Consider the following 26,555-nt stretch of genomic DNA (forward strand, 5'->3'; position numbering starts at 1 on the left):
GTCAAACCTACAAGTAACTTTAAAAAAAAAAGTGTCTGGGTATCATACGGAGTTGCCAGGGTTACTGATGGCTTTCTGATATGCTATGACTCTCTTCCTCTTGCAGAACAGAATTGGAAAAATGAGCAGTGCAGCAGCTTCTTCTCAACTGAAGTCTAAAGGAAGCCTACCCCAGGTTCTTTCCTCAGTGAAACTTCATTCTACCCTAGCTGCTCAATCTCCAGGACACAACAGTATCTGAGTAGTTACAAATGCTGAAATGAGCAACTTTGGTTTGAATCCTGAAGATACAATGCCTTTTACACCAGAAGCTTGCCAAACATCTTGCAGACTCCTGCTGAACAGTACTCAAATCTCAGACAGCCCAAGAATGAATGCAATATCTCAGTTGTCTGAATGAAGCTTGCATGTCTCTAATCTCTCTCCTATTTCTCTTGAAAAGAATGATGGAGCATCAACACATTTTTTAGATGAAAATGTGCAACCAAGAATGGAATGGATGAGCAAAGCTGTCACACAGTCTCTGTTTCCGCTGCTGAAAAGGAAAGTACTTGTAGATGGGACAGAACAAAGTGAACAGGAGAAAACTGTTTCTATTAAAGTGCCTGTTTCAAAGAGGTGCAGCTTCCAAACTAGTATGTCTGATAATCCTCCTCTGATGACAAAACCAGAGACCAGCAAACATCTCAGGCGCTCTCCTGGCCAGATGCCTATTTTGGAAAATAGGCCCGAGGTGGCAAAGAGCAGGTTACCCCTCTCTGTCAAATACTTTGGTCCCTCTCCTCTCAACAGTGACCAGATAACCGAAACATTAGGCAGCAAAACTGCAAAGTCTTCAAAAGGATCTGATGTCCCTAGAAAGGAAGCTATTAAGAATACTGCAAATGTACAAAGCCCTGTACACCCTTATGGAACTCCTGTTAGGGATACCAGCTACTCATCTATGGATGGCCATGATGAGAACCTGAAAGAGTTGTCGGAGACATTCAGTGAAAGCCAAGTGATTCAACCTTCTGGCAATGTGAGGCCAATGTCTGATGGTTCTTCAACCATGGATCTCTGCTGTGAAAACAGGGGGAGCCGTGGCCATGTGAAAGAACAGTGGAGGACCTCTTCCAAAGGAGGCTCTTCTGGAGAGAACAGTGCCATCAGTGTGGCTGTCAGGGTCAGGCCACTGACCCAAAGGTAACTTTCTAACAGTGCAATGATCTAAGTCATGAGAGCAAAGAGTCATATACTGAGTTCCAGCATACAGCTAGAATTGCCCTTTCCTTTGCCCTTGCCCCATCTCCTTCCCCAGCCTGCCTCTAGTATGAACATCCAGTGTCCTGCTATTGGTTCAGCTCCCCAGATAAAAACTGAGCAGTAAACTTGAAACCACCTCAGATTCTCAATAAACAAGGGCCTAGTTATTGGCTCGGCTGTGCTCATCAGCAGCTCCTATAGAAGCCAGTATGATCGGACTACAGATGTGCTGCTAATCCTCTTCCTCCTTCCATCATCTTCTCTTGGTATCTTTACAATTTCCATCTCTCAGTTTATTTTGTTTTAATCTACAACTACTGAGTCATAAACATTAAACTCAGTCTTACCATATTCTTTAAATGCCAGTGGGCTCAAGTAGCTTATTCCAGATCTGAATTTTGAATGCCTGGGATTTTGGTTCAGCCCATTGGCACAGAGTCACTTATTTTTTTACAATTTCAGAATCTGGCTTAGATTTCAAATGCCTCTACATTTTGAGGAGGCAGTTGAATATTTAAAATGTGTATCCAACACCTGATAGGCAAGCCTGGGTAGCAGTGGTCCTCTGTTTTTGAATCAGACTTAACACTTTTTCTGATGACCTCTCTGGAGGCCAGCAACAAGAGGTGCAGCCTGGATTCTATTCCTTGTGCTGTATACTTGAACTAGACCAGTTGGTGTGCTGTCTGTGTGTACTGAGTAAAGGCACATAGAAGTTATAGGATCCTGCCTACAGCTTTCTGACTCAACTTGATACCAAACTAGGTGGGTCCTACTAGCTCCAACTCAAGAGTATGAAACTGTTTGAGTATTCTACTGAGGCAGAGAGAGAGAGCTGGAGGCAGGAGCAGAGTCATAGCCCAGGTACAGCCAAGCCCAAGATAAAGTTTGGGTTCAGAATATTAATTCTCACATGTCAGTAAAGGCAAAGCCTGAGAAGGTGGTACACTGGAACCATAGCCAGTGTAGGCATGCTGTGCTAGGAGCAGGGTGGGCACGTCACCTGACCAAACACAATTTGTTGCACTGTTAAGAGATGCAGAGTTTAGCATTGATTATTGCATTTAAAATACAGCAGACTCAAACAAGCAGTTGGGTTCCAACTGTGGCCACTCAAACTAATTGTCTCTAAAATAAATTTTTTCTTTTTCTGACTTCACAGAGAACAGCAAGTTGGAACAAAATGTGTTGTGTCCCTTTCTGGAAAGGAAATACTGATACATCATCCTCACACAAACAGGCAGCTGACTTTCTCGTATGACTATTGTTTTGGGTCTGTTGGCCCAGCCACTCCTAGACAAAGTCTTTGAAGGTTACAATACTTGCTTATTTTTTTTTTAATAATTGGAGATATACCAATCTCCTAGAACTGGAAGGGACCTTGAAAGGTCATCGAGTCCAGCTCCCTGCCTTCACTAGCAGGACCAATTTTTGCCCCAGATTCCTAAGTGGCCCCCTCAAGGACTGAACTCACAACCCTGGGTTTAGCAGGCCAATGCTCAATGGACAAACTGGATCTGGGAAATCTTACACATAAGAACTCTACTATAAATGTTGTAACTGCTATCTCCAGCCATCTGAGGCTTATTTGAGGCAACAGACTAAATCCAGCCACTTGATCAGAAACTGCCACTAAGTAATCCTTCTCTAGAAAAGTTTAATTTTCAAAACCTCAAGTGGTGAAACTCCTATAACTCAACCAAAGAGTCAAAAACTGTTTTAGAATACAAGAGATTAATTTATGATTTCACTTCAAAAACAAAAGATAGTAACTGTCATAAATAATATTTCTAAACTAGATTGTCTAACAACTCTTTAGCCTATAGAATAGTGAGGACAGTCAGAATGGAATTTAATAAGTATATTGCATCTGTTTCCTGTCTCAAAGTGAAACACGATGGCTTTTTCTCATCTGTGACTTGGCCAGATGAAATCATTTTGTCATATTAAGGACTAGAGCAGGAGTTGGCAACCTTTCAGAAGTGGTGTGCCGAATCATCATTTATTCACTCTAATTTAAGGTTTTGCGTGCCAGTAATACATTTTAACGTTTTTAGAAGGTCTCTTTCTATAAGTCTATAATATATAACTAAACTATTGTTGTATGCAAAGTAAATAAGGTTTTTAAAATGTTTAAGAAGCTTCATTTAAAATTCAATTAAAATGCAGAGCCCCCCGGACCAGTTGCCAGGACCACTGAAAATCAGTTGCCACTGAAAATCAGCTCACGTGCTGCCTTCGGCACGCGTGCCATAGGTTTCCTACCCCGGACTAGAGCAAAATTGAGTGTCCTCTTCTAACTAGGGTTTTCAGCACAACTAAACATGGGTCTCCTCTTCAACAGAATGACAGGCTATGCTGATGAAGTGGGCATAATTCCACGATTTTGCAAGGAAATATTCTGGAAAGTAAATCTGACTCAACAAGAGGAGGTAACATTTTTGCTTAATATTTTGTAGTAGTAAATTCCCCAGTCTCTCCATTAGAGCTGTCCAAAAATTGGCCAGGGCACCTTATGGGATTGCGCCTCTCTCCATTAATCTGGATGAAATGCTATCACTCCTATAAAACTGTTCTGTTTTTAATATCAGCTTCTCCCTGCTGAGGCTTTGATGTATTTTGTCTTCATCCAAAAACAGTGTTTTGTGCCTTATGCCATTTTTAATCCTTCCATAAAAAAAGACTGTTTCTAATAGGCCATGTTTCAGGTATATTGTAGGTAGGTCTATACTATTACTGTTGTGAAGGTTTATCTTATCTGTAATAGTTCTTCCTATTAGCTGAATTGAAGATCGCGTTTGCATCTGCACTAGTGACAATGGTAAGTTTTAAGCTTAGTTAACACTGTAACTGTGCACTGGGATATATGGTATTGGGGCCTGGCAACCCACATAATGTAACTTTGAGATGTCCAACTACATAAAATGAGCTGCTCCATTCAGAATGCCCTGTGTCTGAAGGCTAAAAAGGATTTTTTAATCCTTCCCATTGCCCATCCCAGTGCTTGCAAGTGCATTCTTCTCCCTTATTCCAACAGGTGAAACATCACATTGAGCTGAGTTACTCTGAGGTATACAATGAGCGGATACATGATCTCTTAACATCATCCAAAGATGCTAACACCAAGAAGAAAGCTGTGAGTTTGGAAAATGTTACATCTTTACTTGCAGTATTGAACCCCAGCTGTATGCCCCTCCTTGCTACAAAACTGGGGGCTTGATTCTTCCCTGATGTAACTTCATTGATTGTATGTGGCCTGGGCCATATTGGGCAAGCTTTGCCCTAGAGCTCTAGGGAGGAATTCTCCCTTAGCCAGCCAAGGGAGAATCCCCCTGCTGTGAGCACTGCATCAGGCAGCCATAGGCTGTCCTACACAGGTTCCCTCAAAGCTCAGCATTGACAGTGTGAGGTGGGGCCATAGTTCTCTGGGCTATGGAGAATCTGGGGCAGGACCAGGTTGGGGCAGGCCCAGCATGAGGTAGAGCTGCCATGGCATACAACAACATTCTGTGCTCCCTAAGTTATACTAGAGGCTATTTCAGCCACCAATCTTCCAGAATCCTGAAGGCACAAGGTGGCTTAAACGTTTATCCTCTTCCACCTGTCCCGTGCCTCCTGGAGGTGTCCCAGAGTACCACCGTTAACTGCTGGGCAAGGGCGGTGGTAGCGGCAATGGTCCCAAATAACAAGCCTGTCCTGCTAGTTGAGGGTGACTGGTTTAGTAGCAAAGTGTATCCATGTTTTGATGAGCTGATAGTAACTGTGGGCCACTTGGCAAGACCCTGCCAGAGACCATGCCTGTAGCTTGTTGGTTCCATCTGTCTCAGTTGTTCCCGTTTCCTAGACTAGTGAGAGTCCAGGAGGAAGACCTTCCTGGGGCTCACCTATCTGAGCAATCACTAAAATTCAGCTTGGGATGAGTGTCACTTCTTGCCAGATGCCTGGCATTCTTCTCATTGCAGCAGAAGTTATCAGTGTGGCCCTTAATCGGGGGTGGGGGGTGGAGAAACATGCTTGGGAGTTCAAAGGGTTGTGAATGGTGGTACTCAAGCACCTGCATGGGAGAATCACTCCCTGGATCCTGATGGTGGTCTTACTACTGCATGCTGAAGCAGAGGCCCCACCTGGGACAGTTAATATGGGGATGGGGTGAGAAGCTGGAAGAGTCCATTGTAGTCAGAGCAGAGACTACAGGCTTCATTGCTGGAGAGAGAATCCAGTGTGGGAGAAGGCAAGACTATTAAGATCTCTCCTTCAATCTTTGCATGGCATTTTCTAGCATGATGCATCTAAATTCCCAAGGTGTCCACCTTTCGTGCCCTGCTATTGCTTGTGTTAAAGAAGTAACCTTAATATACTCAATCTCTCTCTCCTCTCCCCCCTCTCCCCTCCAATATAGCTGAAAGTACAAGAACATCCAATCCTTGGTCCTTATGTAACTGGCCTTTCTACGTAAGTATGGTCTGTTAATTTTTTCTTTTTAGATAGTGAAACAGCACGTAGTCACCATCCTCCTGCCTCCAGAATGTATCTGATACGATTGTCTTACTTTTAAAGATATGCTTCTGTTTAGGCAACAAACTCCAAGTTTATTGCATGCTCAGTTGTAAAAATGAAGACTGACTCTACTTCTACACTACAAAAATGCCCCATGGCAGTGAGTCTTGGCCTCCGGGTTAAGACTTCAGCTCACCCTATGGGGCTAAAAATATCCGTGTTAACGTTCCTGCTTGGACTGGAGCCCAGGCTCTGAGACCTGCCCCTCTTGCTTGGTTTCTGAGCCCAGGCTCTGGCCAGAGCTGGAATGTCTACACTACTATCCTAAGTCAGTTAGCCAAGGCTGTGAGACTTGTTGCCGTGAGTGTGTGGCGGAGGTTGGGGGTGTGGGTTTTTTTCCAGTGTAGGCATACCTAGAAACTTCTGCACTGAAGTCAATGAGTGGCTCGCAGGTATAACAACAGTTTGTCCCTTACTGTTTAACTTTCCTCTAAACTGTCTAAAATGAGAATCTTCCTGAATCTAAACTCATTCAGGCTTTCCTCTTGGTGATGGGAAGGCGTCTGGAAACTTGGATGCAGACCTGCCCCCACAGGCTTGTTTCCAGCCTGGAACTGGTGTTGGATCTGAGCTTCTGTGACTGCTGCTACTCAGAGCTGAAGTCTGAGCAGAAGTGCAGATGACCCCTTATCCTGATGAGGCCTTATTTGTGCGGTAGCCTCTATCTACTCCAGCTCTAAACGACCTCCAAAACTCTTCCCCTTCGTGGTTGGACCAGTGAGCAGTTCAGTTGTGTCCTGTAGGATATAGAAGGATGCTTTGCTCTCCCACTGGGGAATCGATAGAGATGGGGTGCATGAGGAGATGTTCCCATAACCTGGGATAACTCTGGGGTGCACAGCAGAGAAGCCTCTCCAAAGAGCTTCTTAGGTAGTAGGCTCAAGCTTATAAAGCCTTCAGGGCACCAGGTATCCTGCATAGTGTTACCACTAGCGGAGTGTCCTGGTGGAGAGAACCTTCATTGTTCCAAGCGAAAAGCAATGTATGTAATGGCTTAACAAGTGCCTTTCAGCTAAGCCATCCTGGAAAACTGACACTTGGTATTAACAGCAGACTGTCCACTAAATTATATCTCTTAGCCCAAAGGCTTAGAGCTTCTGGACACAAAGATGGGCCTAATTATAGGGACTCCAGACAAGTATCTGCACATGAGACCAAACTCCTTGATACTGATGTATTCAAACGGGAAGGATCGCACTTGACAACTCCCCAAGGTTTAAGCGGAGGCTGCATTAATGTCAAGGGACTAGTATAAACTATTCTAATCTCTCCAGCCCCACATGAAAACCGGGGTTCGCTCAGCTCAGTGCTGTGTGTGCCATGTAGCTGCATTGCACTCCGATCAACATGAAGCATCTTATTGATTCTGCTGCTATGGATCTCCTCTTAGAATTAACTGGAAAGTTTCTTTCCAAGTAAAACAGATAAATATGTAGCACTTGCATTGTGCTTCATGTTTTCAAAGCACTGTGAGATTATAGTTAAGAATTAGCCCTACAAGAAAAAATTCTTTCATTACAGATAGCAAAACTGAGGCATATGGGTGGTGTGATTTGACCAAAACCCTGCAACAAATTGGTGGTACCCTTGAGACTAGAACTCGAGGTCTGGACCCATGTTCTCTGATTTAATCAGTAAACAATTGTTTCTCATACTGCAAGAAGTCTCTTCAGAACTATTGCGGATCCTGCTATTACAGGAGTATGTGACTCGCACAAAACAGAGAATGCAACCTCATGGCACACAAATTGTGCAGTGTTCAGACTAACTGTATCCAGACAGCCTAGAACTGGCTTCTTAAAATCTCTAATACAGAAAATATTGCAGGTCCCTCATGTGTCCCAGCTGTCTGGCTCAAGAGGGAGGGCTGCCTACTTGGAGCTGGTCTCTCTGCACGCTATGCCTCCATGTTTCCAGATCAGGGTGACCATGTTGTGGGGCTCCATGAGCCTGCACTTCAACACGTGGTGTGTATTGCTCTCTCGACTCATTCAGCTAATTCCCCGGCCCATACTGGTACCTGGTAGGGAAAGGAGAACATCATGCTGCCAGATGCTCTCTTTTTAGTCTAACACAGTTGTTTTTCTCTTCTCTTGATAAAGTTAAAATAAACAGTCTCTGGGGTGAATTAGATGTGTCAAAATTGGATTGGCATCCAAATCGTGGAGCAGTTGGTGGTTGGGAGTCTGGGGAAAAAGAAACAGCAGGCTCTAGCTAGAGGGGACAACAGCTTTATTTCCCTCATGGTCCTCGACAACGAAGCAGATGTCCTACAATTATTATTTTACCTTCTAGTAATATAGTGCCTCTTCCCTATCCTCCCAGGTATGTGGTTGGCTCTTTTGCAGATGTGCAGGTAAGTCTGCCTTAGCTCAAAGCTCTGTTAATGCATCACTAGCTCCATCTACTGCTGTCTTCTTCCCTGCATCTTTATTCCTGATAGTGGCTCATTGGCATCTAAACTAGCTATTTCTGCTTCTCTCCAATCACCTTTATGGCTGGAAATAAGTGTCCATCCTGTTGTGTATGGACATCAAATATGCCAGGAGTTTGCCTGCTGTCCTTAGCCAGACACCTTTTCCTCCTCCCATTATTGTGCAGTGGACTCGGTGCCAGCTGCCTTTTACTTGTAAGGGGCTGTGTCCTACTGGAGATCCCACCGTGCTGTACAGCACCTTGTATGGAAGGAATGCTGTACGGAAATGCAAAATACTAAGAGCTTAGTTATATTTCAGGTTGGGGAAATACATGGGGGATGGGCATTATTTGCCTAATGGCAATACCCAAGATCAAGTCCCCGTTATAGTAGGTGCTGTACAGACATAAGACAGTGCCTGCCTTGGAGAGCTTACAACTGAACTACTACAAAGCAGCTCAGTGATTACTATTATTTTTTGGGAGAGGGTGTGTGTGGAGAGAGACAACCGAGCACCAAGTGAACTGATTGGCTCAAGGCTGTGTGGCAGACTTGTGAATAGAACCTACATCTCCAGACTGTCTAGTGTCCTGTCCACTGGACCAGGCTACCTTTGAGTGGTATGGGAACCGTTTTCCTCAGGGGGCAGGGAGGAGAGGGGCAGATCAGCATATGTAGGCAAAACTTTGGGGTTGCACCTCTAAAAAGGAGGTTGTGGTCATGCAGTACTTCCTAAAGCCACTGAATAAATCTAATCAGACTGGAATGGCTAGAAATCTTACTTTATACTGCCAAATGCTATACAAATATTGACTTGGGATGTGAGACTGAGCTTGGTCCTTCAGTACAGTGTGAACAGACATCCATGTACAACAAAACTCAACTGCTTTCCCACAATGCTCTCTGCTTTGCAATGAGGATGAACTAGGTAAAGAGGGACAGCTCCCGGGTCTGAAGCACTGGGTACCTGGGTGGCTCTGTCTCAAGTCAGATCTCCTGCCAGTGACTGGCTTGTGTGTGTGTTTAAACACAATCTAGGCCATCTGTTCATCTATTGTATTGCTGGGTTTTCTCTGGTAACCTGGTGAAGCTGCCAACTCCCATAGCTGCCTCTGGGAAAAGAGTGCCAAGTAAAATGAAGGTTTAAGGTACCAGGCTACTAAATGTAAAAATGCTCTGATGTTCTATTGCTCAGTCATTCAGTTCACCTGCACAAGCCCTTTCCCAAGGGAAAAGATCTGTATGCAAAAGGGGATTTCAGTAAAACTGAAACTATGGCCAAACCTGTCTGCCTACCTATCAGTTTGAAAAGCTGTGGAGCATGTCAGTGGCATTAACTTACTGAAGATTCTACTGTACCTGAATCTTGGGTAGCATCAATATTTAATCTTTTAGTTGTTGCTTATCTTTCAGTAACAACTGTGGCAGCTCTTAGGGGAACAAGAAACGATTAAATTTGGAAGTAGCTGCAGCATTGCTGCTGTAATCTAGCCTGGCAGTGTTTGTGCTCTCGGGGCTTGGTGGTTCTTCCTGCTGACAGATTTGCACAGGAAGCATGGCACTGCATAGTATCCTACAAGATGTGTGGTGACACCGTTTTCAGTGTCCACTCACTCCTGCAGTCCCTTCTCGCATGGTGAGGTACTCTGGGTGCTGAAAGCATTCCAGGCCCTGCTCGTAGTTATCAAACAGGGAATTGAAAGTGCAAATCTTGGCACTTGCTCTCTCCTAGAGAATCTGCCAAACGCCTGCTGATGGATCTAACTTGCTGGATAATTTTGGCTCCTGACATTTCAGCAAATGTCCTTTCCCTGTGGGCAAGTGTAAATATTCCCATTTAATGTTCTTGTTCATCTCCTGTGGTCTGATGCATACTTTTTCCGCTTCTGTTTTTTCTCTACAATCCCTAAAGAGTGAACCTCTTCTCCTGGCTCTCCTATGGATGATACCATTAGCTGTCCATGTCTTGCAGCTTTGTCTGGCCTCTCTTTCCGGGCTTCTGGAACATTTCATGTGGCATGCCTTTCTGGCTCTTTCATTCCATAACAGTAACTTGTACCCTCTTTCAGCAACTTCAGTGCAGTTGTTTGATTGGATGAACCTTCCCCATTAAATTTGTATAGCAATGCACATAACATTCTCCTCTGCAAATGTAGAGGGTTCCTGTCTCTCTAGCTCATTCTCCTAATCTGTATGCAGTGTTGTAGCTATGTTGGGCCCAGGATATTAGACACACAAGGGTGGACCAAGTTGGTCCAGTTAAAGATATTATGTCTCATAATCTGAATTTTTATGGTATACTCAAGGCCTAATGAAATGGGCACGCTTGATCTCATCTGTCTCTACTTCTGCTCTTGATTTTTGAGTTGTCTGGTCTACACTTGTCTCTCCTTCCAATCCCAGTGCTTATGTTCTAATGTCCACCAAGTTATCTCTTGTGTGCTGGAGATGGGCATTTGTTATGTTGGCCCAAAGAGCTGAGGTCCTCCAGTTGTTCCTATCTAACATCCAAGAGAAAGCGAGCCCTACCAGCTCAGCTGCTGGCTATACCTATAAATGTTCTGTCAAGGCAGCATCAGTGTAAGCAATGCCATAGATTCACTGTCCATTTATCCCATCAACGGTGCTTGCAAATAAGCTCTTAGACTTCTTTTCGGAAGAACAAGATTCACTAATGAGTTGTGTTTCCAGGTCAACTATCTTCAAAGCCTTTAAGGAAAAAAATGTCTAAGCCATGCATCTATTGTTTCCCTCCTCCTTGGTTGTTTCCACAGTTCATCTGATTAATTCTCTTAACTGACCATGGAAATCAATTAACCTGCTCCATGCTGAGAATGACATCCTCTGCTAAATGGAACAAAATTGCTCCTTTTTCCAGTCAGGCTGAGAATGTTGGGAGGGTCGGGGGGGGAGAGAATACTGCTTCTATAGGAATAGTCAAGCTGATTAAAAAAAAAATCTGCTTTCTGTTGATTTTGAAGTCTGAGCCCTTCTCTTCAAAACTGCGTATGGCACTGCCATGCAAAACAGCTCAGATTTGCAGGGCACATTAGGAGCTGGCCGAATCCAGAATTCGGGTGGGGTGGGGGAAGGGGAGGAGGGGAAAATCCCGGGTGAGCAGAGACAGACCACAGCTTAGGGACTGACTGTCCTTATCTGCTGCAGCTGCTCTCCAGATTTGCTGTTAACATGTGGTAGCCTGGAGTTTGTAATGGGTATTTGATAAGGCAGAGAAATAAGTGGCTCCCCTTGTCCCATACCCACCAGAGCAATTGAGTGTTATCTTGAACTGCTTCCTAGACTAAAAGGGGCAGCAAGCCCACTATCCTGGAGGGGCACTTCAGAACTAACAGTTCATATGTCCTGGCAGGAGCCTGTATCAGCAACACCTGCAGTCTCTTGGTAAGCTGCTATGGCCAGGCAAGTCTTAAACAGCAAAGCATCACGCAATAGCTCAGAATGCAGTCTCATTCCTTGGAGCTGGTGTTCTGTTCTGTACAGGAGCTTGCGTCTCCCTGTTTGCTGCAGTGTCTGAGTGCCTTCCCATCGTGTGCAAAGTGACTAACATCTGTCTCGTGGCTCATTCTTTCTCTTGTCTTATCCCTAATGGTAGGACTGTATGCAGTGTGGTGACTTGTTTTAATGTCTGGAGAGAGACAGGACACAAGTGCACCCTTCTGTTGAAAGCAGAATGGGGGTCGGGGAGGATAGTAATGGCCCTTAGCTTCTGGGGGAGTTCATTGGACACTATGGGACTGGCTCCTGGAAAAGCTGTTTCCTGCACAGACTAGCTTTACCCTTTCCTGCTCCACTGTGTCTGTGGAGCAAAGTGTCAACAGCAATCCTCAGACAGGGGTCCAGGCCATTGAGCATGGTGGAGAGTAGCCAGGGAGGGAATGTGAGCGGGATCAATGTGGAAACTAATTGTTGCTTCTATTCTAGACCTGGCTGGAACTTGGAAACAAGCAGCAAGCCGCAGCAGCCACTAGCATGAATGAGAGAAGCTCCGGCTCTCACTCTGTGTTCAAACTGGTTGTGGCTCAGACTAAGGCAAGTGACTCCATTCCCTCCAGTCTGGTGACTCGGGATAGGTCTGGGATTGTTCTCAAACTGCCTCTTGAGTCTTCCTGTGCTTGGCTTTCATGCCTGTGTGGTAAGATTTGGAGCAATTAAAGTGACCGGACCAGTGTGCATCCCCGCCTAGCCGTGGGATGACGTAGCCCTGTCCACTGGGATTTGAAGGCCGGAGGCAGGGAAGATGCTGAATGTTCATACACTGTGTTCAGACGCAACAAAATCTAATCTCTTGTGTGGCCTTGCAGAAAGAACACCTGGAGGGAGAAGCACATGACCACATGGTGGTGAGCCACATGAATTTGGTGGACCTCTCAGGAAGTGAGCGCTGCAATCTGGCACAAACCAGTGGGCTGAGAACACAGGTTGGGTGATGCTGCTTACTGTGGGGTGGGAGAGGAGGGGAAACTGTCTAAATCCAAATGCAAAATCTTCCACGGAGTTGGCATGTCTATGAAACTGAGAGGGAGTAGTAGCGACCTTGGAGGAACCATTAGACTTAGAACTGGGAGATCTGGGTTCTGTGTCTCCAAGAGGAAAGCCAATTAAGTGTGACCTTGATCCTCTACTTATCAGAGTCCCTATCTGATAACCAATTCTTGTCTGAAAAGTGCTGTAGAAGTGCAAAGTATTGATGTTAGTCTCTCCTTGATCTGAAAATCCCCAGTCCTGGCATCCGGCTATTGATTAGAATTTTTAACTGACTTTTCTCAGCCAAGTAGGTGTCTCTAAAGCATGATGGTGAATGAATGCCAAAATGCGAGCCTCCAAGGAAAACCCCACACTTAAGCAAGCTGGATTATTTTAACTCTGAGAACATGGATACCCTTTGAAATATCTGGATCTCTGTGGGATACCATGTTGAGAAAAGTAACCGTATCAAACTGGCACACCTTACTCCATATATAGTATGTTTCCTCTGTGCCATATCTGTGTACTCTACTGACAAATGAAGTCTCCTGCTACAGGTAATCCGGCAGAGCTAATGCAGTTTTGGATGACTGAGCTGGATTCTGTGCTGCCACATGCATTGTGAATTTAGCTGGCAGCTTGGTTCCAATTGTTGAATTTGACTAGGGCTGATGTGAGAAGCCAGCTGGTGGTAGCATGTAAAATTGCTTCTGATTTGCAAACTGAATCTGGAAGCTATTGAGAGAAACAAGTCTTTGGATCCAGTTCTCATTTTTTGTAACCATATAATGACAGGATGCCATAGCTGGGATCTGAAAGGGAGAAACTAAGTTAATTCAGTAAGCTTCTGTATCAAAATCCTGGCTGTTGCGGTTACCTTTGTAAATTTGGTAATATATCTTTCCAGGAAGGTGCTAGTATCAACAAGTCCCTGCTCACCCTCGGGAAGGTGATCTCTGCACTATCTGAAATGTCCCAATTCAAGAGAGAGTGCTTCATCCCTTACAGAGACTCTGTCTTAACTTGGTATGGCAAGGAAACTATTGGCACCTTCACATAGCTCTCCCATTAAAATCCAATTCTGGGCATGCTTGTTAAACACCATGGTTTCGTAACTGAAACAGAGTTGTCCTACGGGACGACTGGTGGAGCTTTTAGAGCTGGACTGCAAATTCAGATTTTGGAAAAAATAGTAAGGGATTCTTCATCAAAGCCTTAGTCCAGCTGGTCTCTTGATATTGCTCCTTAAAGCTTTGCATGCTAACTGAGACTTTTGGCACAGATTGTATTAGAAGCTTGACCTTTAATAAAATAGAATGAAACAAGATACTAAAATATAGTGGATATTTTATAATCTGCCCAATACTGTAGTGTCTGGGTGCCTAACAACCTTGTAGATTGATGGGCCTAATGTTAAAGGGATGTTTTTGCATAGTTCTGGTTTAACAAAGTCTTTATAAACTAGCAAAAGTGTCTTCTCTGACTAGTGAATCTTGTACCTCCCCCATTATATTCTCACATGGGAGCCAGAAGCAGAAGTGGACTTTTCTGGTCAATGTAAATGAGGTACAAAAGTTAATGCGAAACTTCTAGGCTTTGTAAAGCCTTAACTCTAGAGGCTATTGCAGGAACTAGTGTTCCACATGACGCTGTCCCTTTAATCAAGGGTGGGCTAGAGGATGGGTGCATTTGCAAACTGCATCTTGTTGCCATTTCCCCAATGACTTGTGGTCACTCTGGTAATTTGTCTCCTAAATCTGCTTTGAGGCTTTTGAAGGAGAGCCTGGGTGGTAACTCTAAGACAGCCATGATAGCCATCATCAGCCCAACCGCTGCACATGTCGAGGAAACCTTGAGCACGCTGCACTACACCAGTCAAGCTCGCAGCATCGTTAATGTGGCCTGCGTCAATGAGGATTCCAATGCAGTGCTGATCAGAGGTATGGCGCTGAGAAGCGTCTCTTAGCAGCCTGTGGGTCTGGGATTGATGCCTACAACGGTACTGAATGAAGGGAGGCAAATTACACTGACACAACAGGGCAGTCAGTTAGAGGGACCCAAAGGAAATATTTCCTGAAGGTGAGAGTAGCTATCTTGTACCTCTGCTGTATGAAGCCAAGACTAATACTGTGGCTAGCTGCTTTTTTTTTGCTTTTTTTTCCTTCTATTTAATATTTGCCTGAGAAATCTCCTATACTAGGGTATTGTACACATTGACCAAGTGCACCAGGTGGCCAAAGGTGACACACATTGTCCAAAACCAATGTTTGCTGCAGTTGTGCCTGTGCCCCTAGTGTACGTGCTGTGACTACTCCAGCGAACACATTCACTGGCAGAATGCTCCTGTAGCTAGCCAGCAACTACTGTAGAATGTCCCATGGTGAATTTGTGTTGGGACTGGAACCAGGTAGAGAGATCCTCCAGAGTAGGAGAATAAAAGTACTATGTGATTCTCTTCTCTCCAAAACTGCTCGACTTTCAAACCTCTCACGTTCCCAATAAACTGCTAACAAGCTGCAGGCAAAAAACCTTTATCAGAATTATTCAAATAATTCTGTCACTATCATATCTAGATGTCCACAGATGGATATAGTCAAGAACAAGTCAAGGCAAAAACTTAATCAAATAAGTTTTCCCAGACTGAGATCTCCTTCTTTCCTAGGGATGTTTCCCATGGAGGCCCATACTGCCAAAGTTGTCACTTCTGAAAGGGGAAGGCTTGGGCTGTTTGAATCCAATGTAACTAGTAATGTAACTAGTTTAAAGAGGTGTTTTCCATCTCCTTAAGAGCTGAAAGCTGAGATTGAGAAGCTGAGAGCTGCCCAGCAGTGCAGTCAAGGGATTGATGTGCTGAAATATGAAGCTAGTCTCCAAGAAATCCAGTATCTGAAAGAACAACTTGCTGAACGGGAAAGAGAACTGGCAGAATCACAGAAGTAAGAAATCTCTTTCCCCCTCCATGTAGGGAACAAGGTTTTGATGGGCCATGTGGGTCTTCTCAGTTAAATGTTCTAGTGTGCTTACTGTTCTGATCTTTTACAACTTAAACACTCCATTTTTCTAGTGTTGCAATGCTTATATCGTTGGGCTGTGGTCAATCACAGTAACTCATCTAGGACTAAGGCCTGGATTTTTGGTTTCCTGTTCACTAATGTTGCCAATCACTAGTATACGAAAGTGTGTGTGTGTGTGTGTAATGTTAGTGATGAAACTGTAGAATTGATATCATGGTAAGGATGAAGACTTGTTCTAGGTCCTGGCAGGCGAAGCTGGCTTTAGCAGAACAACACAAGATGGAAGAGGAGCAAGAACTGCAGGTATGGAGAGTGAAGCATATATCCTACACAGCCAGAGTGAGGGGATGCACTCCTAAGCAGCAGAGGCTGGTGACCTCTCTAAATGTGTGGATAAGACTGATACCGGTGATGTCAGTCAGGTTGCAGCAGCAGGAAAAGATCCTAGTGTGTAACTCACACTATAGGAAGCAAAGCGAGTCCCATCGGTCCTGAAAAACTACCAGCAAGAGAGGGTGGAGGGGGAATATTAAACTTGCTATCCTCTGTACAGGATCAAACTGGCCGGTCTGAGTGGGAAGGTGGGTTCTGTGATAGAACTCATCTATTACAAAATCCCTTTCCAGTAAGAGTTCTAACTGGAGAAACTGATTGCACAAAAGTAGGTGAGGCAACTTGTTGCCATAACACTCTTTCCAGCTTACAACAGAGGCTGCTATTCCACTGAGTATCTGTATGTACCAGAGCACAATATACAGCTTTAAATTTTCAGTGTACTTCTATTGTATTTGAGAACACGGGTGTCCTCTAGTGGCCAATCCAGCTTTGACATCTCTGTCTGCTAAAGTTAATGCCCAGTAGTGTGACTGTCTGAAGGTCAGGACAGGAGTTCAGTTTCTGAGGCCTCCTTTTAAATACAAAATCCCCTAACTGTGAGCAGGGAGGGCTAGGTTCTCATCTGTTAGCCATAAGCCACGAGCCACTCATGACTAAAACCCTGCTCTGTCTGCTGCCGCCTCATAGAAAGCAGGAGTGTGCTTTAAAGTTGACAACCATCTGCCAAACCTGGTAAATCTAAATGAAGATCCACAGCTCTCGGAGATGCTTCTCTATATCCTCAAAGAGGGAGAAACCAGAGTTGGGAGTCTTCATCCAGACTCTGAGCATGACATCCAGCTGACAGACGCACTCATTTCAGTGGCCCACTGGTAAGTCCTCTTAAAATCAACACCATTTTAAAACCTCCCACAGGGGAGATCTGCCTGAGCTCCAAGCAGGCCTTCTAGCCAGAGGCTAACCTGCTGAACTCCTGAACATGGACTTTCTTCCCAAAAGTTGCTAGCTTCTCAGTCACATGCTGCTCTGCTTGAGCTAGGGGAGCTGTCCATGCTGGTGGCAGATGTACATATCAGCCTATAGCTGGGTTCTAGTCTGAAAAATGACTTTTAAACTGCTTCTTACTCAGCAGGTCCTGCTCCTTGTGGGTAGTCAGACCTAGCTGGTGATGTCAGTTACTATTGCTTTATTCTCCAGCTGGCCTGGCAAAGCCATCACAGCTGTGAAAGAGATGGATTCTCTGACCTGGGCATCAGAATGGCCTGTGGAGCTCCAGTTATAGCCACCCACTGCCTCAGAGCACAATTTGAAGTAGGGTGATAGCTATAAAACCCTAATGGCTGAGTTTAGCCTGCAGAACCCTTATTACTGAGGGTGAAAGATGCCTGCTTGATGCTGTGGTCTCAGGCTGAGTTTGCAGGGCTGACATGTAGAAAAAAAGTCTCTTTACTTGTAAACATTTGATGGAGGGACTGAGACCATGATCAGGGAATGCCATGGTGCCATTTGCAGTCTCTTTTCAGAATAGAGCTGCACTTCACCCTTTGGGATCCAAAATCATAGAATATCAGGGTTGGAAGGGATCTCAGGAGGTCATCTAGTCCAACCCCCTGCTCAAAGCAGGACCAATTCCCAACTAACTCATCCCAGCCAGGGCTTTGTCAAATCTGACCTTAACCTCTAAATATGTCCACTTCTGTCATCTTATTTCAAAGCTAACCCCAAGAGGAACCATAACAGTAGCCTTATTGTATCCTCTCCAAGACTAGTGCAATTTCTCACAAGCTTATCTGTTGTGTAATGCTGAAGGACTCATGATGATGTTTTAGTTGGTGTTGGTCCTGCTTTGAGCAGTGGGTTGGACTAGATGACCTCCTGAGGTCTCTTCCAACCCTAATATTCTATGATCTTACTCTGCAAAAAGCTGCACTCTGTGTCTAGTGGAAGTTAGGCCTAACTCTGCTGGGTTTTTTTTCCTCTTCTTTCCTCCTAGTGTCATCACCAATGTGCAAGGAGTGGTCACCTTAAGTCCTATCCCAGATGCCAGGACCTTTGTGAATGGAAACTTCCTAGTTGAGGCAGTCACTCTACAGCATGTAGGGATCCTAGTCTACTGTTCAGTGTTGATAAATGCAAAGTAATGCATGTTGGAAAACATAATCCCAAGTATACATACAAAATGACGGGGTCTAAATTAGCTGTTAACACTTGGAGTCATCGTGCACTGTTCACTGAAAACTCTTGTTCCATGTGCAGTGGCAGTCAAAAGAACTAACTATGATAGGAACTGTTAGGAAAGGGATAGATGATTAAAAACAGAATATATAATTCTAATGTGTAAATCCATGGTACACTCACACCTTGAATATTGTGTACAGTTCTGGTTGCCTCATCTTGGAAAAAGATGTATATTAGAATTTGAAAAGGTACAGAAGAGAAGGGCAATGAAAATGATATGGGGTATGGAACAGCTGCCGTATAAAGAGATTAATAAGACTGGGACTGGTCAACTTAGAAAAGAGACAACTAAGGGGGGGTATGCTAGAGGTCTATTAAAATCATGAATCGTGTGGAGAAAGTGAATGGGGAAGTTTTACCTCTTCACATAACACAAGAACCAGGGTTCACCTGATGAAACTAATAGCAGGTTTAAAACAAAAAAAGTATTTCTTCATACAATGTGTGGAATTCATTGCCATGAGATGTTGAGAAGGCCAAAAGTATAACTGGGTTCAAAAAGAACTAGATAAGCTCACAGAGGATAAATCCATCAATGGCTAGTAGCCAAGATGGTCAGTGATGCAACCCCATCCTCCTGGTGTCTCCAAGTCCCCAGTTGCCAGAAACTAAAACTGGACAATGGGATGGATCACTTAAAATTGATCTGTTCTCTTTGAAGCATCTGGTACCAGCCACAGTCAGAGACAAGATACTGGGCTAGATGGACCGTTGGTCTGACCCAGTATGGCTGTTTTTATGTTCCTATGTACAGTCAGTGGCTAACATCCCATTCCCCATGATTTTGTGCATGATTTTGTGTATGAGATAGATGGGGAGCTAAACTGCAGAATGACTCTTCAAAGTATTAAAAACCATAGCTGCTGCTGTTGTCCCTTATTCCTGATCTTTACAAGCCTTGAAAAGAGAGTTCTTAGCAATACCTCCATGGTATCTAAAGGGGGTTGTGTGTGGGACAAACCCACTTTGCCAGTGACTACCTGGCTGTGTGTGAATCTCTACTGTAATACCACCTCCATGACCCTGAGGTTCACTCAAGCCCTTTTCAAGGGCAATCTTATTAAACAGGGGGAAACACTCTTAACATCAATAACTGGTTAATAGTGAACTCTGGCACATTTTGAGGCTAAATTACACTATAAAGCTATCTGGTTAGAGGAGTGGTTCCCTTAAACAGGCTTGTTCTGGGCCATGGGGGCTGGGCCTGGGAATGTCTCCTGTGACGTTAACTCTAAGATGTGAGGATACCCTGTGTAGTGATATTTAAGGCATAACTTCAGTGTGTGAAGTTAATAACTCACTTACTGGATAAACTGAAATGAGATGGCTTTTTGTGTGAGGGGATGGTGCTCCTCTTTCAGATCACTGCTTTGATACCTTGTGACTCTACTATTTATCCTTGTTAGGGGGACAGAGTGATTCTTGGTGGGAACCACTACTTCAGATTCAATCACCCAATGGAGGTCAAGAATGGGCGCCATGCCTCTTTGATGCCAGCAGGGGGAGCTGATGGGCTGAGGGACTTTGAATTTGCTAAAAATGAGCTAGTTGAAGCTCAGAAGCAGAGATAACTGGATGTGTTCTGTGACCTTCCCTAATATCTGCTTTGAGCAAAAGTATTTGATCTGCAGCCCTAGGAACTCTGGAAACTGCAGACCTAGGTAGCTTGTTCTGTGTATTCACTTGTCTGGCAGCCTTGGAAAATGCCCCATGTGTTCTAGGGTTAAAGCATTTTGTGAGCAATTTGAGCACTTCCAGTTCTGTTTTAACGGCTTCATGTGCTGAGGATTCTCCATTTCCTGTATAATTAAGGGATAATGTGGACTTCATAGAACACTGCACAAGAATGATCATGTTGTTCTCCAGTGGACTCTGCTAATTAGGCTGGCATGTTAGTCTGGGTAGGGGGAATAAGGGAAACGTCCCACAATTGGTAGGGGGTGGGCAGGTGTGGCTGGGGGAGGGGTAGCATAAAATAGCTAAATGACTAGACTACTCTAATCTGGCACCTTTCACAAGCGCTATAGACTTGTTTCAAAAATACAACCTGAAATAACTAGTGTTCATTAGGGCTGGTTCTGCCTTGACTGTAGCTCCTAGACTGCCTCAGACAGTGCTACTCGCTCATGGCTACATGTGGAGGGCGAAATCAATATTTCAACATGGCAATGTTGCATCAGACTCAATTAGAAACTCTCTGCTTGTCTGCTTGCACTTCCTCTTCTTCTGTAGCAGGATTAGTATAAATGTAGTGTGCCTGCCCACGTCAGACTGAGTACGTGGAAGCTTGAATGCATGTGAGAATCAGAAAAGATTCTGATCTCAAAGGGAGCATAGCTGACTGGGCCATCATGCTGTCAAGTACCCATCTCAAACTCAATCCTCATTGGGAATAGACAGAAACCCTGATTCCCTGCCACACCCCCAATCCTAATAGTCTGTTTTTGATCCTTCTGAAATGAGTGGCAAGAATGTTGGTGAGCCTGGAGGTATACTGGGCAGGGATGGGTGAGGACTCGACAGGTCTTTTCTCCCTGCATCTTTTCTAATTTGATTGAACAGCTCGTACTGAAACTGCTAACTTTGAGTTTTCCATTAGACTTTCTTCAGTTTCAAAATACTTAGTTTTTAGACATAAACACCCATAAAATCATTTTAAACTTCTAATAATGTATCAGTGTAAAATACTTAACAGTGACACAGAAGGAGCCAGTAGAGGGAACATAAGAGCATGCATTTCAGAGCATGTTCATGCCAAGTGATGCACCAAATCCTACTACATGGTGGATGTTGTAGGGTGTTATTTTTCCCCCTCTTATTTTCATTGGATTTGACTAGATCCTATGAGAAGGGACTTCCATGTCCCTGGTGTTCTGAAGCAAACCCGCTGATCCCTCTGCAAAACTGGTGTCTTTCTGGGTTCCCTTTGCATGTAGCTCTGCTCATGGGCAGAGTTTGGGGCCATCTGTAACAGTTCATGGAAAGTCCCATTCCAAGGAATGGGACCCAACCCAAGGAAGCAGTAAGGTAGCCCAGGCTGTGGCCACTTCTGCTTTTGCTCTTCTTCTGCTTCCAGAATTGAAATGGAGGTAGAGGAAGCCAGACGGCAGGCACAGAAGGAAATGATGGAAGTGCTACAGATGGCCAAGGAGCTGGCTCAGCAGAAGCTATGGGCTCAAAGGAGGCTTTAGGAGGATCGCATCAAACAGCTGGAAGAACAGCTGGTAAGTTTCTTAGGGTGCCTCTCCCCATTTCAAAGCAACAGCAAGAAACCCCCCTCCCCACTCTTCAGCCATTCAAACTGCATCAGTGAGAAACTGCCCATTATATTAATGGTCATGCTCTAAGCTAGTGCGTCTCAGGAATAGCATTTTCCTCAGCCTACATTTATCAAAGGATAGGAGGCTCCGAATTAAATGTGCCTGATCTAAGCACCTCTGAACTCGAGGAAAATCTGTCTTCAGATTTCTGATCCACCTGAAATCGTGTAACAAGCGATTCCCTTCCACCCTCACCTTATAGCAGGAAGTTAAAATTCCAACCTTCTGTTCTCTAGGTGGATTTGGGAAGGAAGCAAGGCAGTAATTCAAAAGCAGCCTTGCAGGTACGTGGGCTACACACTGTACATCCTGCATGAGCAGCACCGCAATAGCCCATGTGGTGGAGAGGAAATGCCCATTCCTGAGACTTTGCTTTCAAGCTTCCAGGGGGTTGGCGAACTCACTACTGAGCCCCTGGCAGATATTTTAGTGGGAGCTGGTAACTGTCTCGGGGGGGGATGGCTTTAATTCACACTTCTGCCTGCCTCAGGAAGATGAAACAAGCAAGAAACTCCTGAGTAGAAGGAAGGCGGCTGACGAGCTTCTTGGGCACTTGCCTGCCCTCGCTCAGGTCAGTAAGTAAAAGGTGCTTCGTGCCATGGTGCAGAAGAACAAGCTCTGAAGTAGTTTATATAAGAGAGAATGTTTCAGTGTGTGACTGTCCTTGGAGGTGTCGCAGATTCTGCTACTGCAGGGCCAATGGCTTTGCTTTAACCAAAAACTATGAACCAAATGTCACTAGTGCTTCCTTTCCCATACACAACTGTTGGCGGACTTGACTTGACAATGTCAGCTGGTGCTATGGAATGAACTTGCAGTGAGAGAAAACTACATAACACGTCATCCGACTTTTCTTCTTCTTCTCCTTTTAGCATTCTCCTGCCTCATCCTCTCCATTAGCAGTGATTCCTGCCTGGATACCCCTTTTGTCTCCACTCACAGATCCCTCTGCACCGTTCAAACCATCCCTTAGTTTGGAGCATAAAGACCTATTCCTAAAACCTCCCTTCTGCAGCACTGCTAGAAAATAAATGATGATTAAATGGCTTTCAAAGCATTCAGTGTTGGCTTAAGTCTACTCCTGTTGAACTCAGCAGTAACCTGATTTCATTGGGAATACAGTCTGGGCAATGCAGAGCACTTCTGAATAGCCCACCCTAAAATTGTGCATGTCATCAGGATGTACTAGATGCTAAATGTGGGCAACTACATAATTCTGTCTCTAACTACATTTGTCCTTGGATTCCCCTCCTGGGGATGCTACCTTATCTTGTGTGTCATTTAGATTAAACGCTTTGGGCTTAGACTTGTCTGTGAGAAGTCTAGCACACTTCTGCACCCGATGAATAAGAGCCATGTTCTTTAAATGGTTAACACGTGACTACAAGCATTAAGATGGAATGGCTGGTCAGGCACAGGAGCTGGGGATTAGTGTTTCAAGGAGTTATGACCCCAGGGAAGAGTCTGGGGATGGAGAGCCCAGGTGTCCTTAGCTGGTAGTGGTGTGCTGAAAGAATTGTGGCTCATGTCTCTTGAAGACTCAGGATACCCAGCAAAAATGCAGCAAGTTCCTGGACCTCCTTGAGCAGGAAAAAGAGAAGCTGGCTGAGGAGATGGAGCTGCTACAGCAAACGCATGTCACCAAAGAGCAGGAAAGGAAGATTGTGTCTGCTGAGAGTAAGTGGTGTGTGGTGTGTTTTTTTTGTTTTAGTTTAGTTTGCGGAGGATTTAAACATACTGGAATTGTTTCAATTTCTAGAACAAGCTCACTGGACAGCCCTCCAGCTTTCTGTAATGCTGCAAGAAGTCAGTGTCCTTAGCAAGAGCTTAAACAAGCACATGATCTTCAGCAGGTAGCCCTGTTTGCTTCTTTAAGAAACTCCAACTTGTTCAACTCCACCAGTGTGGATGGAACCGAGGACCCTTCACCACACCAGTCTTGTGGGGCGCAAAATGGAAAAGGGGGTGTGGTAACTGTGGACAAATGTCTGAACCAGAATTGGTTAACTATTGTCCTGAAACTTCCACTATGATTTTATAATGGCTTAAGTGGGAGCAAACTTGGCTACTGGGGAAGTGGGTGGCTCAGAGAACACGACTAAAGCTGTTTTAGGAGAAAATAGCAGAGTAGTAACAGGGGTCTGGGACAGGCTCCACATCCCAGCAGGGCCTCTCCTGCACTACTCTGGATGGCTGGTGAATGTATTTGAGGGGTATGTCTTTAACAAGAGTTTGCATGTACTTGCTGTAAGCTTTCTTGGGAATTTAAGAATGCATCTAGTTACCATGGCATGTGGTGGAAAGTTCAGCTTGCTCATTGGGGAGAAATGTTAACACCTGCAACCTCTCCTTCTCCACCTATCTAACTACAGTCACTGCTGGGGCTACTGGGCTTAGATTAACAGTAGGACAATAGTCACACTTCCAAATGATAAAACAGTGCATGGTTTCCTAGGTATGACCTACCAGCTATGAATGGAGAACCCACAACAGTGTGCATCTGAGTCACCAACACAAAATTGGGAATCTGCACTCTGTGGAATCTAGAAAAAATTGAGGAGAGGCTTGTCTCAATGAGAGAAATGTATCAGGTACAGTCTCATGCTTTAGCTGCTACTTGGGCAGGATAAGAAATTGAAGGAAGCCAGGTAACTTGGGGATTCTGAAAAAACTCGCTCCAGCTCCAGACTCTCTTGTGCAGGGCCGGCTCTACATATTCGGCCACCCCAAGCAGTCATGCGCGGGAGACGCCCCGGAGCCCCGGGAGCAGCAGACCTCCCGCTGGCTTGACTGGTGAGGGTCCGCTAGTCGCGCGGCTCGGCTAGATCTCCTGCAGCTGCGGACGGTTGGCTGGTCCGGCAGCTTCGGTTGAGCTGCCGCAGGCACGCCTGCGGGAGGTCCAGCCAAGCCGCGCGACCAGCGAACTGTCTGCAGTCATGCCTGCGGGAGGTCCACTGGAGCCGTGGGAGGAGCGCCCCCTCCGCAGTCATGCCTGCGGCAGATCCGGTCGTCCCGGGGCTCCGGTGGACCAAGCGTGGGGAAATGTGGCTTTGTGCTCTCTTGGTGTGCAGCCATTCCACCCAGGGCAGTGGAGTCTGCAAACTGTTTTAACATGGCCAGCCTGAGATTTTTAGTATTGAAACTGAGTCTTCTGCAGATCTTCTGGGTTTGCATCCTTCCTGCTCTTCAGTACTACTGCTAGTCTGTCCCCGAGGAAGGATGTAGTGCTGTTCATGGAGATGACATAGTAACTATCCCTTCTGCAGGACTGGCAAATCAAAAACCCTCAGCATTGAGACCAAGTTAAACTTTACCTGGACTACTTTGTTTTGTTAATGAGGGAACTCCTGTTAAATTACTAATGCTGCTGTTGCAGACGTTTTGGAGCATGAGCTTTCATGGGTGAATACCCACTTCATCGGATGCATGTAGTGGAAATTTCCAGGGGCAGGTATATATATATGCAAGCAAGAAGCAGGCTAGAGATAATGAGGTTAGTTCAATCAGGGAGGATGAGGCCCTCTTCTAGCAGCTGAGGTGTGAAAATCAAGGGAGGAGAAACTGGTTTTGTAGTTGGCCAACTAGCTGCTAGAAGAGGACCTCATCCTCCCTGATTGAACTAACCTCATTATCTCTAGCCTGCTTTTTGCTTGCATATACATACCTGCCCCTGGAAATTTCTACTACATGCATCCGACGAAGTGGGTATTCACCCATGAAAGCTCATGCTCCAAAACGTCTGTTAGTCTATAAGGTGCCACAGGACTCTTTGCTGCTTTTAGAGATCCAGACTAACACGGCTACCCCTCTGATACTTGACTTAATGTATAAGATTTCTTTTGAAGTTCAAGACATGGTGTTTAACGAAGGCTCTATCAGAAATTGAATCTCTCTTAAGTTAGTCGCCAACTCCTAGTACTGCTGAAATGAATCTACTTGCTACTGGCCAAAACAATAGAAATGGGCCTGATCAGCAGTGTTTCTCCACAAGGTTAATATCCCAATTGCAGATGCCTCCCCTGTGCCAGTAGCTGGATTCTGGTCTTCACTATTAATGCCCCTTTTACTTTTGCATGTGCAGTAGTTCAGCTAGCTTGGCAGGCTTCACCTCCTGGTTCTCATTCACTCACAGCACTGTTGGGCTAGGCCTATTTGACCTTCGAACAAGTGGCCCGAAGGACAGGAGCAGAAGCTCATGGTCTACTCCAGTCCAGCTTTCTCTTGCCTTCTCCCCTTCAGTGAGCACAAGGGCCCCTTTCATTTCCCAAAAAAGGCCAACAGAGCCACTTAGGCTTCTGGATCCCGCATCCGTGGCTTTGCTTACCTGATGTCCACTGTCTGCCTTGATGGTGGCTGGGAGCTGAAGGGAAGGCATGGCCAGCTGTCATTGACTCTGCCCTGGAGTCCTGTGCTGGTTCAGGCTTCCCAAAATGTACCACGCTCCTCTCTCTGTCCCAGGAAGCTGGCCAGTCCTTGAACTGTGAAACCGCTCACTGTGACAGAACCATCTGGCAACTTGGGACTGGTTGGTTGAAGCCCAACACTTACTTTTTTAAACAAAGCTGACTGTGTCCCTTTAAGATGGCACTCGCTATGGGGGGTTGTTTGTATCCCTGCCTGTAACCAGTGCTTGATGGCAAACAAACGTCTGCCTTGCACAAATGGCAACAAACTCTAGCTACTTCATTTGCTGTCATTAGAATTAATAAGGGTGTATCCTCATGCAGGTGGGTTTCCTACAAAGACTTAAGGAATGGCTAGACAGTCCATGGTAGGAACTCCTCGCTGTTCCAGGACAGTCACAAGATGCTGAGCTGCCTCCAGACATTGGGTGAGAGGGAACCACTGGTCTCCATTTTTCAAACAGACCAAGACATATGACTCTGATAGCCCTTCATAGCATAGTGCTTAGGACAAAAGCTAGGATTTTATAGCTGAGGCAAA

General features: G+C 45.1%; 1 pseudogene; it reads left to right on the plus strand.

The window, feature by feature from the left end:
- Positions 1-26,555, plus strand: part of LOC123352668 — a 49,793-nt pseudogene that overhangs the window by 12,927 nt on the left and 10,311 nt on the right.

The sequence above is a fragment of the Mauremys mutica genome, chromosome 18 (genome assembly GCF_020497125.1).
Source record: "Mauremys mutica isolate MM-2020 ecotype Southern chromosome 18, ASM2049712v1, whole genome shotgun sequence".
NCBI classification, from domain to species: Eukaryota; Metazoa; Chordata; order Testudines; family Geoemydidae; genus Mauremys; species Mauremys mutica.